At 52.5% G+C, this 14934-nt stretch overlaps 11 non-coding genes across 11 annotated transcripts; 1 reads left to right on the top strand and 10 right to left on the bottom strand.

Annotated features, from left to right (window-relative positions):
* Positions 1-522: 522 nt before the first annotated feature.
* TRNAW-CCA (transfer RNA tryptophan (anticodon CCA)) lies at positions 523-594 on the bottom strand. The gene has a single exon. It is a non-coding gene; the product is annotated as a tRNA-Trp (tRNA).
* A 253-nt stretch (positions 595-847) lies between these two features.
* Positions 848-921, bottom strand: TRNAN-GUU (transfer RNA asparagine (anticodon GUU)). Its single transcript has one exon. It is a non-coding gene; the product is annotated as a tRNA-Asn (tRNA).
* A 1845-nt stretch (positions 922-2766) lies between these two features.
* On the bottom strand, positions 2767-2838 carry TRNAW-CCA (transfer RNA tryptophan (anticodon CCA)). Its single transcript has one exon. It is a non-coding gene; the product is annotated as a tRNA-Trp (tRNA).
* Positions 2839-3091: 253 nt separating this feature from the next.
* TRNAN-GUU (transfer RNA asparagine (anticodon GUU)) lies at positions 3092-3165 on the bottom strand. Its single transcript has one exon. It is a non-coding gene; the product is annotated as a tRNA-Asn (tRNA).
* Positions 3166-5009: 1844 nt separating this feature from the next.
* On the bottom strand, positions 5010-5081 carry TRNAW-CCA (transfer RNA tryptophan (anticodon CCA)). The gene has a single exon. It is a non-coding gene; the product is annotated as a tRNA-Trp (tRNA).
* A 2171-nt stretch (positions 5082-7252) lies between these two features.
* On the bottom strand, positions 7253-7324 carry TRNAW-CCA (transfer RNA tryptophan (anticodon CCA)). The gene has a single exon. It is a non-coding gene; the product is annotated as a tRNA-Trp (tRNA).
* A 253-nt stretch (positions 7325-7577) lies between these two features.
* On the bottom strand, positions 7578-7651 carry TRNAN-GUU (transfer RNA asparagine (anticodon GUU)). The gene has a single exon. It is a non-coding gene; the product is annotated as a tRNA-Asn (tRNA).
* A 1848-nt stretch (positions 7652-9499) lies between these two features.
* Positions 9500-9571, bottom strand: TRNAW-CCA (transfer RNA tryptophan (anticodon CCA)). The gene has a single exon. It is a non-coding gene; the product is annotated as a tRNA-Trp (tRNA).
* A 2032-nt stretch (positions 9572-11603) lies between these two features.
* Positions 11604-11674, top strand: TRNAG-GCC (transfer RNA glycine (anticodon GCC)). The gene has a single exon. It is a non-coding gene; the product is annotated as a tRNA-Gly (tRNA).
* Positions 11675-13989: 2315 nt separating this feature from the next.
* Positions 13990-14061, bottom strand: TRNAW-CCA (transfer RNA tryptophan (anticodon CCA)). Its single transcript has one exon. It is a non-coding gene; the product is annotated as a tRNA-Trp (tRNA).
* Positions 14062-14314: 253 nt separating this feature from the next.
* Positions 14315-14388, bottom strand: TRNAN-GUU (transfer RNA asparagine (anticodon GUU)). The gene has a single exon. It is a non-coding gene; the product is annotated as a tRNA-Asn (tRNA).
* Positions 14389-14934: the final 546 nt, after the last annotated feature.

Raw genomic sequence — 14934 nt, 5'->3', positions numbered from 1 at the left:
TGGGGAGGACAGGGAATCTGGCCAGGTCAGTGACTAGGCTTTCCCAGAAGGAAAGTCCAGTGACAGTGGCATGTTGTGAAACACAAGATTGCTGGTGGTCTGGAGGGTGCTTTCTGTCAGCCACTTCTCCCGGGAGCAGCCAGAGAGCAGGCTGATGTCGTGCTCTGTCAAGCACAACACTGGCCCCAAACCACTGTCCTTAGCAAAAGCAGAAACATTCATAGTTTCAGTCTCCTGCATCTGATTCCTGCCATCAGCATGTGAACGTTTGGCAGTCCAAGGCTTGCCATGCAAACTTTGTTCATAGGTGTCCCATGCGAATGCATGGGCCTCATCACTACTGTCTACGGCAGGGCTCTCTGCTCAGCCTATGTAAGTGAAGCATTGGTGGTTCAGTGGTAGAATTCTCGCCTGCACGCGGGAGGCCCGGGTTCGATTCTAGGCCAATGCAAAGCGCCCTTCTTTTGGCTTTGCTTTAGAAGTCAGAGTTATAGACTTGGTGGGGAAAAAAATGTCAAAGAGTGACCCCGACGTGATTTGAACACGCAACCTTCTGATCTGGAGTCAGACGCGCTACCGTTGCGCCACGAGGTCCCTGTGCATGCAGTTCTCAGCCCCGGATCAAGAAATGCTTCTGTGCCTTTTATTGGCCCTCAGTACGCCTGTGGTTAAAGTAGAAGGCTTGGTGGCCCGTTTCCAGTCCTATTGGTGGAAATGACTAGAGGTGAAGAGATGAGAGAAGATAGAAATGTTGAGATAGAGCATGTCACGCAGGCAAAGCGAGAGCTCTAAGAGCAAAGCCAGACAGCTGTGTTTTAATTCAGGACTTGATCTAGGCCAAAGCATACGTCCCTGGGTGGGCTTGAACCACCAACCTTTCGGTTAACAGCCGAACGCGCTAACCGATTGCGCCACAGAGACCAACCACCGCAGTGTGCGTGTTGGGACTCAATATATGTTTTTACCTTTGTGCTCCTGCCTGCAGCTCTAAGGTCCTGGCATAAGACAGGTAGGCTTAGACTCCATTGTGACATGTCTTACTTCTCTTAGAAGAAGGTTCTGAGTTGCCAGGCAGCTTATCTTCTGCCGGGCACACTTTCCTTTGCAGGCTTTCAGGTTGTGAATCCAGCACTGCTTAGGTGTCCATGTCAGACATGAGCAGCTCATTGAGCCCCACTGTGTGTTTTTTGTGGAGATACAACTCTCAGACTAGAGGGAGCAGGCGGGAAGTGGGTGAGACTCACACAGGGTGGGTGGGGCAGTTAAAGGATGTTATCTAATAGTGTAATCGAGGAGTTGGGTTTTTTGTGCACTACACTTTAACCAGCGATTCTTTCTAAAAGGAAATCCCAGGGCAGTACCCGCAATGAGTGGCATCCCCACACCCGAGGTTGCATTGTGGTAGCTGTTCCCTGAGCCCCTAGCCCCTGTCCCCATGTCGCCCTTTCTCCTCGTGTAACTCACCTCAGGTTCGGTGGCTCTGATACTTGCTGCTTCTGCGCGATCATCCCCATGATCTGGGCCTTTGTACGAAATGTCATGTAAGATGACTTTATTCAGCACGGCGTTTGTCATTTGCTTGGTTGTCCTGTCACTGTTGGATGTTTTCTTGCGCAGACTACTGTCTAATGGTGGGAAGGCCACGAGACACGTGACTTTTCTCTTTCCTTGTTAGCATAGTTTCCTGCCACTGTCTTGGTGTGCTGCCAGCCTGTGAGACACGTGTCTTGCCCATCTCAGCTCCACTGTGGCATGTTAGATATGTCTTTGAGCAGAGTCCCGGTCCCAGAGCTGCTGCCTTCTCTGCACTCTGGCTTGTAAGACTGCAGGCAAAGGCCCTCCCTGGCCCCTCAGCCAGATAGATACATTTACCTGCAGGGCTCAGCTTTGGTGAAAGATATTGGCGAGAGAGAGGAAAGGGGACGGCCCGTGGTGCACCCCCTATTTTGCATAGAACCACAGCCTCCTGGGAGGGGAGAGACATGAGGGTTCTCAGGGAAAGCCCTCCCAGGAGTGTTGAAGGGCAGGACGTGAAACACAGCAATCCCGGAATGGCCTGGTCTAAGATGCCTGTGCAATAGGCCTGGCCCTAGGCTTCCGGGGCTCTTCCTCGGCAGAGGCCCCAGTGGTATGAGCCCGACCAGGGCTGTGCCCGACCAGGGCTGTAGGGCGCATTGGGAGCGCGTTAGGGACGCGAAAGAGGGCACAGGGCGCAGAACTCTGCCCGTTTCTCCCCAGGATTTTTGGGAGGACAGGGAATCTGGCCAGGTCAGTGACTAGGCTTTCCCAGAAGGAAAGTCCAGTGACAGTGGCATGTTGTGAAACACAAGATTGCTGGTGGTCTGCAGGGTGCTTTCTGTCAGCCACTTCTCCCGGGAGCAGCCAGAGAGCAGGCTGATGTCGTGCTCTGTCAAGCACAACACTGGCCCCAAACCACTGTCCTTAGCAAAAGCAGAAACATTCATAGTTTCAGTCTCCTGCATCTGATTCCTGCCATCAGCATGTGAACGTTTGGCAGTCCAAGGCTTGCCATGCAAACTTTGTTCATAGGTGTCCCATGCGAATGCATGGGCCTCATCACTACTGTCTACGGCAGGGCTCTCTGCTCAGCCTATGTAAGTGAAGCATTGGTGGTTCAGTGGTAGAATTCTCGCCTGCCACGCGGGAGTCCCGGGTTCGATTCCCGGCCAATGCAAAGCGCCCTTCTTTTGGCTTTGCTTTAGAAGTCAGAGATATAGACTTGGTGGGCAAAAAAATGTCAAAGAGTGACCCCGACGTGATTTGAACACGCAACCTTCTGATCTGGAGTCAGACGCGCTACCGTTGCGCCACGAGGTCCCTGTGCATGCAGTTCTCAGCCCCGGATCAAGAAATGCTTCTGTGCCTTTTATTGGCCCTCAGTACGCCTGTGGTTAAAGTAGAAGGCTTGGTGGCCCGTTTCCAGTCCTATTGGTGGAAATGACTAGAGGTGAAGAGATGAGAGAAGATAGAAATGTTGAGATAGAGCATGTCACGCAGGCAAAGCGAGAGCTCTAAGAGCAAAGCCAGACAGCTGTGTTTTAATTCAGGACTTGATGTAGGCAAAAGCATACGTCCCTGGGTGGGCTTGAACCACCAACCTTTCGGTTAACAGCCGAACGCGCTAACCGATTGCGCCACAGAGACCAACCACCGCAGTGAGCGTGTTGGGACTCAATATATGTTTTTACCTTTGTGCTCCTGCCTGCAGCTCTAAGGTCCTGGCATAAGACAGGTAGGCTTAGACTCCATTGTGACATGTCTTACTTCTCTTAGAAGAAGGTTCTGAGTTGCCAGGCAGCTTATCTTCTGCCGGGCACACTTTCCTTTGCAGGCTTTCAGGTTGTGAATCCAGCACTGCTTAGGTGTCCATGTCAGACATGAGCAGCTCATTGAGCCCCACTGTGTGTTTTTTGTGGAGATACAACTCTCAGACTAGAGGGAGCAGGCGGGAAGTGGGTGAGACTCACACAGGGTGGGTGGGGCAGTTAAAGGATGTTATCTAATAGTGTAATCGAGGAGTTGGGTTTTTTGTGCACTACACTTTAACCAGCGATTCTTTCTAAAAGGAAATCCCAGGGCAGTACCCGCAATGAGTGGCATCCCCACACCCGAGGTTGCATTGTGGTAGCTGTTCCCTGAGCCCCTAGCCCCTGTCCCCATGTCGCCCTTTCTCCTCGTGTAACTCACCTCAGGTTCGGTGGCTCTGATACTTGCTGCTTCTGCGCGATCATCCCCATGATCTGGGCCTTTGTACGAAATGTCATGTAAGATGACTTTATTCAGCACGGCGTTTGTCATTTGCTTGGTTGTCCTGTCACTGTTGGATGTTTTCTTGCGCAGACTACTGTCTAATGGTGGGAAGGCCACGAGACACGTGACTTTTCTCTTTCCTTGTTAGCATAGTTTCCTGCCACTGTCTTGTTGTGCTGCCTGCCTGTGAGACACGTGTCTTGCCCATCTCAGCTCCACTGTGGCATGTTAGATATGTCTTTGAGCAGAGTCCCGGTCCCAGAGCTGCTGCCTTCTCTGCACTCTGGCTTGTAAGACTGCAGGCAAAGGCCCTCCCTGGCCCCTCAGCCAGATAGATACATTTACCTGCAGGGCTCAGCTTTGGTGAAAGATATTGGCGAGAGAGAGGAAAGGGGACGGCCCGTGGTGCACCCCCTATTTTGCATAGAACCACAGCCTCCTGGGAGGGCAGAGACATGAGGGTTCTCAGGGAAAGCCCTCCCAGGAGTGTTGAAGGGCAGGACGTGAAACACAGCAATCCCGGAATGGCCTGGTCTAAGATGCCTGTGCAATAGGCCTGGCCCTAGGCTTCCGGGGCTCTTCCTCGGCAGAGGCCCCAGTGGTATGAGCCCGACCAGGGCTGTGCCCGACCAGGGCTGTAGGGCGCGTTGGGAGCTCGTTAGGGACGCAAAAGAGGGCGCAGGGCGCAGAACTCTGCCCGTTTCTCCCCAGGATTTTGGGGAGGACAGGGAATCTGGCCAGGTCAGTGACTAGGCTTTCCCAGAAGGAAAGTCCAGTGACAGTGGCATGTTGTGAAACACAAGATTGCTGGTGGTCTGGAGGGTGCTTTCTGTCAGCCACTTCTCCCGGGAGCAGCCAGAGAGCAGGCTGATGTCGTGCTCTGTCAAGCACAACACTGGCCCCAAACCACTGTCCTTAGCAAAAGCAGAAACATTCATAGTTTCAGTCTCCTGCATCTGATTCCTGCCATCAGCATGTGAACGTTTGGCAGTCCAAGGCTTGCCATGCAAACTTTGTTCATAGGTGTCCCATGCGAATGCATGGGCCTCATCACTACTGTCTACGGCAGGGCTCTCTGCTCAGCCTATGTAAGTGAAGCATTGGTGGTTCAGTGGTAGAATTCTCGCCTGCACGCGGGAGGCCCGGGTTCGATTCTAGGCCAATGCAAAGCGCCCTTCTTTTGGCTTTGCTTTAGAAGTCAGAGATATAGACTTGGTGGGGAAAAAAATGTAAAAGAGTGACCTCGACGTGATTTGAACACGCAACCTTCTGATCTGGAGTCAGACGCGCTACCGTTGCGCCACGAGGTCCCTGTGCATGCAGTTCTCAGCCCCGGATCAAGAAATGCTTCTGTGCCTTTTATTGGCCCTCAGTACGCCTGTGGTTAAAGTAGAAGGCTTGGTGGCCCGTTTCCAGTCCTATTGGTGGAAATGACTAGAGGTGAAGAGATGAGAGAAGATAGAAATGTTGAGATAGAGCATGTCACGCAGGCAAAGCGAGAGCTCTAAGAGCAAAGCCAGACAGCTGTGTTTTAATTCAGGACTTGATGTAGGCAAAAGCATACGCCCCTGGGTGGGCTTGAACCACCAACCTTTCGGTTAACAGCCGAACACGCTAACCGATTGCGCCACAGAGACCAACCACCGCAGTGAGCGTGTTGGGACTCAATATATGTTTTTACCTTTGTGCTCCTGCCTGCAGCTCTAAGGTCCTGGCATAAGACAGGTAGGCTTAGACTCCATTGTGACATGTCTTACTTCTCTTAGAAGAAGGTTCTGAGTTGCCAGGCAGCTTATCTTCTGCCGGGCACACTTTCCTTTGCAGGCTTTCAGGTTGTGAATCCAGCACTGCTTAGGTGTCCATGTCAGACATGAGCAGCTCATTGAGCTCCACTGTGTGTTTTTTGTGGAGATACAACTCTCAGACTAGAGGGAGCAGGCGGGAAGTGGGTGAGACTCACACAGGGTGGGTGGGGCAGTTAAAGGATGTTATCTAATAGTGTAATCGAGGAGTTGGGTTTTTTGTGCACTACACTTTAACCAGCGATTCTTTCTAAAAGGAAATCCCAGGGCAGTACCCGCAATGAGTGGCATCCCCACACCCGAGGTTGCATTGTGGTAGCTGTTCCCTGAGCCCCTAGCCCCTGTCCCCATGTCGCCCTTTCTCCTCGTGTAACTCACCTCAGGTTCGGTGGCTCTGATACTTGCTGCTTCTGCGCGATCATCCCCATGATCTGGGCCTTTGTACGAAATGTCATGTAAGATTACTTTATTCAGCACGGCGTTTGTCATTTGCTTGGTTGTCCTGTCACTGTTGGATGTTTTCTTGCGCAGACTACTGTCTAATGGTGGGAAGGCCACGAGACACGTGACTTTTCTCTTTCCTTGTTAGCATAGTTTCCTGCCACTGTCTTGTTGTGCTGCCTGCCTGTGAGACACGTGTCTTGCCCATCTCAGCTCCACTGTGGCATGTTAGATATGTCTTTGAGCAGAGTCCCGGTCCCAGAGCTGCTGCCTTCTCTGCACTCTGGCTTGTAAGACTGCAGGCAAAGGCCCTCCCTGGCCCCTCAGCCAGATAGATACATTTACCTGCAGGGCTCAGCTTTGGTGAAAGATATTGGCGAGAGAGAGGAAAGGGGACGGCCCGTGGTGCACCCCCTATTTTGCATAGAACCACAGCCTCCTGGGAGGGCAGAGACATGAGGGTTCTCAGGGAAAGCCCTCCCAGGAGTGTTGAAGGGCAGGACGTGAAACACAGCAATCCCGGAATGGCCTGGTCTAAGATGCCTGTGCAATAGGCCTGGCCCTAGGCTTCCGGGGCTCTTCCTCGGCAGAGGCCCCAGTGGTATGAGCCCGACCAGGGCTGTGCCCGACCAGGGCTGTAGGGCGCGTTGGGAGCTCGTTAGGGACGCGAAAGAGGGCGCAGGGCGCAGAACTCTGCCCGTTTCTCCCCAGGATTTTGGGGAGGACAGGGAATCTGGCCAGGTCAGTGACTAGGCCTTCCCAGAAGGAAAGTCCAGTGACAGTGTCATGTTGTGAAACACAAGATTGCTGGTGGTCTGGAGGGTGCTTTCTGTCAGCCACTTCTCCCGGGAGCAGCCAGAGAGCAGGCTGATGTCGTGCTCTGTCAAGCACAACACTGGCCCCAAACCACTGTCCTTAGCAAAAGCAGAAACATTCATAGTTTCAGTCTCCTGCATCTGATTCCTGCCATCAGCATGTGAACGTTTGGCAGTCCAAGGCTTGCCATGCAAACTTTGTTCATAGGTGTCCCATGCGAATGCATGGGCCTCATCACTACTGTCTACGGCAGGGCTCTCTGCTCAGCTTATGTAAGTGAAGCATTGGTGGTTCAGTGGTAGAATTCTCGCCTGCACGCGGGAGGCCCGGGTTCGATTCTAGGCCAATGTAAAGCGCCCTTCTTTTGGCTTTGCTTTAGAAGTCAGAGATATAGACTTGGTGGGGAAAAAAATGTCAAAGAGTGACCCCGACGTGATTTGAACACGCAACCTTCTGATCTGGAGTCAGACGCGCTACCGTTGCGCCACGAGGTCCCTGTGCATGCAGTTCTCAGCCCCGGATCAAGAAATGCTTCTGTGCCTTTTATTGGCCCTCAGTACGCCTGTGGTTAAAGTAGAAGGCTTGGTGGCCCGTTTCCAGTCCTATTGGTGGAAATGACTAGAGGTGAAGAGATGAGAGAAGATAGAAATGTTGAGATAGAGCATGTCACGCAGGCAAAGCGAGAGCTCTAAGAGCAAAGCCAGACAGCTGTGTTTTAATTCAGGACTTGATGTAGGCAAAAGCATACGTCCCTGGGTGGGCTTGAACCACCAACCTTTCGGTTAACAGCCGAACGCGCTAACCGATTGCGCCACAGAGACCAACCACCGCAGTGAGCGTGTTGGGACTCAATATATGTTTTTACCTTTGTGCTCCTGCCTGCAGCTCTAAGGTCCTGGCATAAGACAGGTAGGCTTAGACTCCATTGTGACATGTCTTACTTCTCTTAGAAGAAGGTTCTGAGTTGCCAGGCAGCTTATCTTCTGCTGGGCACACTTTCCTTTGCAGGCTTTCAGGTTGTGAATCCAGCACTGCTTAGGTGTCCATGTCAGACATGAGCAGCTCATTGAGCCCCACTGTGTGTTTTTTGTGGAGATACAACTCTCAGACTAGAGGGAGCAGGCGGGAAGTGGGTGAGACTCACACAGGGTGGGTGGGGCAGTTAAAGGATGTTATCTAATAGTGTAATCGAGGAGTTGGGTTTTTTGTGCACTACACTTTAACCAGCGATTCTTTCTAAAAGGAAATCCCAGGGCAGTACCCGCAATGAGTGGCATCCCCACACCCGAGGTTGCATTGTGGTAGCTGTTCCCTGAGCCCATAGCCCCTGTCCCCATGTCGCCCTTTCTCCTCGTGTAACTCACCCCAGGTTCGGTGGCTCTGATACTTGCTGCTTCTGCTGCACGATCATCCCCATGATCTGGGCCTTTGTACGAAATGTCATGTAAGATGACTTTATTCAGCACGGCGTTTGTCATTTGCTTGGTTGTCCTGTCACTGTTGGATGTTTTCTTGCGCAGACTACTGTCTAATGGTGGGAAGGCCACGAGACACGTGACTTTTCTCTTTCCTTGTTAGCATAGTTTCCTGCCACTGTCTTGGTGTGCTACCAGCCTGTGAGACACGTGTCTTGCCCATCTCAGCTCCACTGTGGCATGTTAGATATGTCTTTGAGCAGAGTCCCGGTCCCAGAGCTGCTGCCTTCTCTGCACTCTGGCTTGTAAGACTGCAGGCAAAGGCCCTCCCTGGCCCCTCAGCCAGATAGATACATTTACCTGCAGGGCTCAGCTTTGGTGAAAGATATTGGCGAGAGAGAGGAAAGGGGACGGCCCGTGGTGCACCCCCTATTTTGCATAGAACCACAGCCTCCTGGGAGGGCAGAGACATGAGGGTTCTCAGGGAAAGCCCTCCCAGGAGTGTTGAAGGGCAGGACGTGAAACACAGCAATCCCGGAATGGCCTGGTCTAAGATGCCTGTGCAATAGGCCTGGCCCTAGGCTTCCGGGGCTCTTCCTCGGCAGAGGCCCCAGTGGTATGAGCCCGACCAGGGCTGTGCCCGACCAGGGCTGTAGGGCGCGTTGGGAGCGCATTAGGGACGCGAAAGAGGGCGCAGGGCGCAGAACTCTGCCCGTTTCTCCCCAGGATTTTGGGGAGGACAGGGAATCTGGCCAGGTCAGTGACTAGGCTTTCCCAGAAGGAAAGTCCAGTGACAGTGGCATGTTGTGAAACACAAGATTGCTGGTGGTCTGGAGGGTGCTTTCTGTCAGCCACTTCTCCCGGGAGCAGCCAGAGAGCAGGCTGATGTCGTGCTCTGTCAAGCACAACACTGGCCCCAAACCACTGTCCTTAGCAAAAGCAGAAACATTCATAGTTTCAGTCTCCTGCATCTGATTCCTGCCATCAGCATGTGAACGTTTGGCAGTCCAAGGCTTGCCATGCAAACTTTGTTCATAGGTGTCCCATGCGAATGCATGGGCCTCATCACTACTGTCTACGGCAGGGCACTCTGCTCAGCCTATGTAAGTGAAGCATTGGTGGTTCAGTGGTAGAATTCTCGCCTGCCACGCGGAAGGCCCGGGTTCGATTCCCAGCCAATGCAAAGTGCCCTTCTTTTGGCTTTGCTTTAGAAGTCAGAGATATAGACTTGGTGGGCAAAAAAATGTCAAAGAGTGACCCCGACGTGATTTGAACACGCAACCTTCTGATCTGGAGTCAGACGCGCTACCGTTGCGCCACGAGGTCCCTGTGCATGCAGTTCTCATCCCCGGATCAAGAAATGCTTCTGTGCCTTTTATTGGCCCTCAGTACGCCTGTGGTTAAAGTAGAAGGCTTGGTGGCCCGTTTCCAGTCCTATTGGTGGAAATGACTAGAGGTGAAGAGATGAGAGAAGATAGAAATGTTGAGATAGAGCATGTCACGCAGGCAAAGCGAGAGCTCTAAGAGCAAAGCCAGACAGCTGTGTTTTAATTCAGGACTTGATGTAGGCAAAAGCATACGTCCCTGGGTGGGCTTGAACCACCAACCTTTCGGTTAACAGCTGAACGTGCTAACCGATTGCCCCACAGAGACCAACCACCGCAGTGAGCGTGTTGGGACTCAATATATGTTTTTACCTTTGTGCTCCTGCCTGCAGCTCTAAGGTCCTGGCATAAGACAGGTAGGCTTAGACTCCATTGTGACATGTCTTACTTCTCTTAGAAGAAGGTTCTGAGTTGCCAGGCAGCTTATCTTCTGCCGGGCACACTTTCCTTTGCAGGCTTTCAGGTTGTGAATCCAGCACTGCTTAGGTGTCCATGTCAGACATGAGCAGCTCATTGAGCCCCACTGTGTGTTTTTTGTGAAGATACAACTCTCAGACTAGAGGGAGCAGGCGGGAAGTGGGTGAGACTCACACAGGGTGGGTGGGGCAGTTAAAGGATGTTATCTAATAGTGTAATCGAGGAGTTGGGTTTTTTGTGCACTTCACTTTAACCAGCGATTCTTTCTAAAAGGAAATCCCAGGGCAGTACCCGCAATGAGTGGCATCCCCACACCCGAGGTTGCATTGTGGTAGCTGTTCTCTGAGCCCATAGCCCCTGTCCCCATGTCGCCCTTTCTCCTCGTGTAACTCACCCCAGGTTCGGTGGCTCTGATACTTGCTGCTTCTGCTGCGCGATCATCCCCATGATCTAGGCCTTTGTACGAAATGTCATGTAAGATGACTTTATTCAGCACGGCGTTTGTCATTTGCTTGGTTGTCCTGTCACTGTTGGATGTTTTCTTGCGCAGACTACTGTCTAATGGTGGGAAGGCCACGAGACACGTGACTTTTCTCTTTCCTTGTTAGCATAGTTTCCTGCCACTGTCTTGGTGTGCTGCCAGCCTGTGAGACACGTGTCTTGCCCATCTCAGCTCCACTGTGGCATGTTAGATATGTCTTTGAGTGAGTCCCGGTCCCAGAGCTGCTGCCTTCTCTGCACTCTGGCTTGTAAGACTGCAGGCAAAGGCCCTCCCTGGCCCCTCAGCCAGATAGATACATTTACCTGCAGGGCTCAGCTTTGGTGAAAGATATTGGCGAGAGAGAGGAAAGGGGACGGCCCGTGGTGCACCCCCTATTTTGCATAGAACCACAGCCTCCTGGGAGGGCAGAGACATGAGGGTTCTCAGGGAAAGCCCTCCCAGGAGTGTTGAAGGGCAGGACGTGAAACACAGCAATCCCGGAATGGCCTGGTCTAAGATGCCTGTGCAATAGGCCTGGCCCTAGGCTTCCGGGGCTCTTCCTCGGCAGAGGCCCCAGTGGTATGAGCCCGACCAGGGCTGTGCCCGACCAGGGCTGTAGGGCACGTTGGGAGCGCATTAGGGACGCGAAAGAGGGCGCAGGGCGCAGAACTCTGCCCGTTTCTCCCCAGGATTTTGGGGAGGACAGGGAATCTGGCCAGGTCAGTGACTAGGCTTTCCCAGAAGGAAAGTCCAGTGACAGTGGCATGTTGTGAAACACAAGATTGCTGGTGGTCTGGAGGGTGCTTTCTGTCAGCCACTTCTCCCGGGAGCAGCCAGAGAGCAGGCTGATGTCGTGCTCTGTCAAGCACAACACTGGCCCCAAACCACTGTCCTTAGCAAAAGCAGAAACATTCATAGTTTCAGTCTCCTGCATCTGATTCCTGCCATCAGCATGTGAACGTTTGGCAGTCCAAGGCTTGCCATGCAAACTTTGTTCATAGGTGTCCCATGCGAATGCATGGGCCTCATCACTACTGTCTACGGCAGGGCTCTCTGCTCAGCTTATGTAAGTGAAGCATTGGTGGTTCAGTGGTAGAATTCTCGCCTGCCACGCGGGAGGCCCGGGTTCGATTCCCGGCCAATGCAAAGCGCCCTTCTTTTGGCTTTGCTTTAGAAGTCAGAGATATAGACTTGGTGGGGAAAAAAATGTCAAAGAGTGACCCCGACGTGATTTGAATACGCAACCTTCTGATCTGGAGTCAGACGCGCTACCGTTTCGCCACGAGGTCTCTGTGCATGCAGTTCTCAGCCCCGGATCAAGAAATGCTTCTGTGCTTTTTATTGGCCGTCAGTACGCCTGTGGTTAAAGTAGAAGGCTTGGTGGCCCGTTTCCAGTCCTATTGGTGGAAATGACTAGAGGTGAAGAGATGAGAGAAGATAGAAATGTTGAGATAGAGCATGTCACGCAGGCAAAGCGAGAGCTCTAAGAGCAAAGCCAGACAGCTGTGTTTTAATTCAGGACTTGATGTAGGCAAAAGCATACGTCCCTGGGTGGGCTTGAACCGACAACCTTTCGGTTAACAGCCGAACGCGCTAACCGATTGCGCCACAGAGACCAACCACCGCAGTGAGCGTGTTGGGACTCAATATATGTTTTTACCTTTGTGCTCCTGCCTGCAGCTCTAAGGTCCTGGCATAAGACAGGTAGGCTTAGACTCCATTGTGACATGTCTTACTTCTCTTAGAAGAAGGTTCTGAGTTGCCAGGCAGCTTATCTTCTGCTGGGCACACTTTCCTTTGCAGGCTTTCAGGTTGTGAATCCAGCACTGCTTAGGTGTCCATGTCAGACATGAGCAGCTCATTGAGCCCCACTGTGTGTTTTTTGTGGAGATACAACTCTCAGACTAGAGGGAGCAGGCGGGAAGTGGGTGAGACTCACACAGGGTGGGTGGGGCAGTTAAAGGATGTTATCTAATAGTGTAATCGAGGAGTTGGGTTTTTTGTGCACTACACTTTAACCAGCGATTCTTTCTAAAAGGAAATCCCAGGGCAGTACCCGCAATGAGTGGCATCCCCACACCCGAGGTTGCATTGTGGTAGCTGTTCCCTGAGCCCCTAGCCCCTGTCCCCATGTCGCCCTTTCTCCTCGTGTAACTCACCTCAGGTTCGGTGGCTCTGATACTTGCTGCTTCTGCGCGATCATCCCCATGATCTGGGCCTTTGTACGAAATGTCATGTAAGATGACTTTATTCAGCACGGCGTTTGTCATTTGCTTGGTTGTCCTGTCACTGTTGGATGTTTTCTTGCGCAGACTACTGTCTAATGGTGGGAAGGCCACGAGACACGTGACTTTTCTCTTTCCTTGTTAGCATAGTTTCCTGCCACTGTCTTGGTGTGCTGCCAGCCTGTGAGACACGTGTCTTGCCCATCTCAGCTCCACTGTGGCATGCTAGATATGTCTTTGAGCAGAGTCCCGGTCCCAGAGCTGCTGCCTTCTCTGCACTCTGGCTTGTAAGACTGCAGGCAAAGGCCCTCCCTGGCCCCTCAGCCAGATAGATACATTTACCTGCAGGGCTCAGCTTTGGTGAAAGATATTGGCGAGAGAGAGGAAAGGGGACGGCCCGTGGTGCACCCCCTATTTTGCATAGAACCACAGCCTCCTGGGAGGGGAGAGACATGAGGGTTCTCAGGGAAAGCCCTCCCAGGAGTGTTGAAGGGCAGGACGTGAAACACAGCAATCCCGGAATGGCCTGGTCTAAGATGCCTGTGCAATAGGCCTGGCCCTAGGCTTCCGGGGCTCTTCCTCGGCAGAGGCCCCAGTGGTATGAGCCCGACCAGGGCTGTGCCCGACCAGGGCTGTAGGGCGCATTGGGAGCACGTTAGGGACGCTAAAGAGGGCGCAGGGCGCAGAACTCTGCCCGTTTCTCCCCAGGATTTTGGGGAGGACAGGGAATCTGGCCAGGTCAGTGACTAGGCTTTCCCAGAAGGAAAGTCCAGTGACAGTGGCATGTTGTGAAACACAAGATTGCTGGTGGTCTGGAGGGTGCTTTCTGTCAGCCACTTCTCCCGGGAGCAGCCAGAGAGCAGGCTGATGTCGTGCTCTGTCAAGCACAACACTGGCCCCAAACCACTGTCCTTAGCAAAAGCAGAAACATTCATAGTTTCAGTCTCCTGCATCTGATTCCTGCCATCAGCATGTGAACGTTTGGCAGTCCAAGGCTTGCCATGCAAACTTTGTTCATAGGTGTCCCATGCGAATGCATGGGCCTCATCACTACTGTCTACGGCAGGGCTCTCTGCTCAGCCTATGTAAGTGAAGCATTGGTGTTTCAGTGGTAGAATTCTCGCCTGCCACGCGGAAGGCCCGGGTTTGATTCCCGGCCAATGCAAAGCGCCCTTCTTTTGGCTTTGCTTTAGAAGTCAGAGATATAGACTTGGTGGGCAAAAAAATGTCAAAGAGTGACCCCGACGTGATTTGAACACGCAACCTTCTGATCTGGAGTCAGACGCGCTACCGTTGCGCCACGAGGTCCCTGTGTATGCAGTTCTCAGCCCCGGATCAAGAAATGCTTCTGTGCCTTTTATTGGCCCTCAGTACGCCTGTGGTTAAAGTAGAAGGCTTGGTGGCCCGTTTCCAGTCCTATTGGTGGAAATGACTAGAGGTGAAGAGATGGGAGAAGATAGAAATGTTGAGATAGAGCATGTCACGCAGGCAAAGCGAGAGCTCTAAGAGCAAAGCCAGACAGCTGTGTTTTAATTCAGGACTTGATGTAGGCAAAAGCATACGTCCCTGGGTGGGCTTGAACCACCAACCTTTCGGTTAACAGCCGAACGCGCTAACCGATTGCGCCACAGAGACCAACCACCGCAGTGAGCGTGTTGGGACTCAATATATGTTTTTACCTTTGTGCTCCTGCCTGCAGCTCTAAGGTCCTGGCATAAGACAGGTAGGCTTAGACTCCATTGTGACATGTCTTACTTCTCTTAGAAGAAGGTTCTGAGTTGCCAGGCAGCTTATCTTCTGCTGGGCACACTTTCCTTTGCAGGCTTTCAGGTTGTGAATCCAGCACTGCTTAGGTGTCCATGTCAGACATGAGCAGCTCATTGAGCCCCACTGTGTGTTTTTTGTGGAGATACAACTCTCAGACTAGAGGGAGCAGGCGGGAAGTGGGTGAGACTCACACAGGGTGGGTGGTGCAGTTAAAGGATGTTATCTAATAGTGTAATCGAGGAGTTGGGTTTTTTGTGCACTACACTTTAACCAGCGATTCTTTCTAAAAGGAAATCCCAGGGCAGTACCCGCAATGAGTGGCATCCCCACACCCGAGGTTGCATTGTGGTAGCTGTTCCCTGAGCCCCTAGCCCCTGTCCCCATGTCGCCCTTTCTCCTCGTGTAACTCACCTC

The sequence above is a fragment of the Pleurodeles waltl genome, chromosome 4_1 (genome assembly GCF_031143425.1).
Source record: "Pleurodeles waltl isolate 20211129_DDA chromosome 4_1, aPleWal1.hap1.20221129, whole genome shotgun sequence".
NCBI lineage: Eukaryota > Metazoa > Chordata > Amphibia > Caudata > Salamandridae > Pleurodeles > Pleurodeles waltl.
Note: the sequence above shows the minus strand (reverse complement) of the source record. Positions and strands in the feature narration are given on the sequence as shown.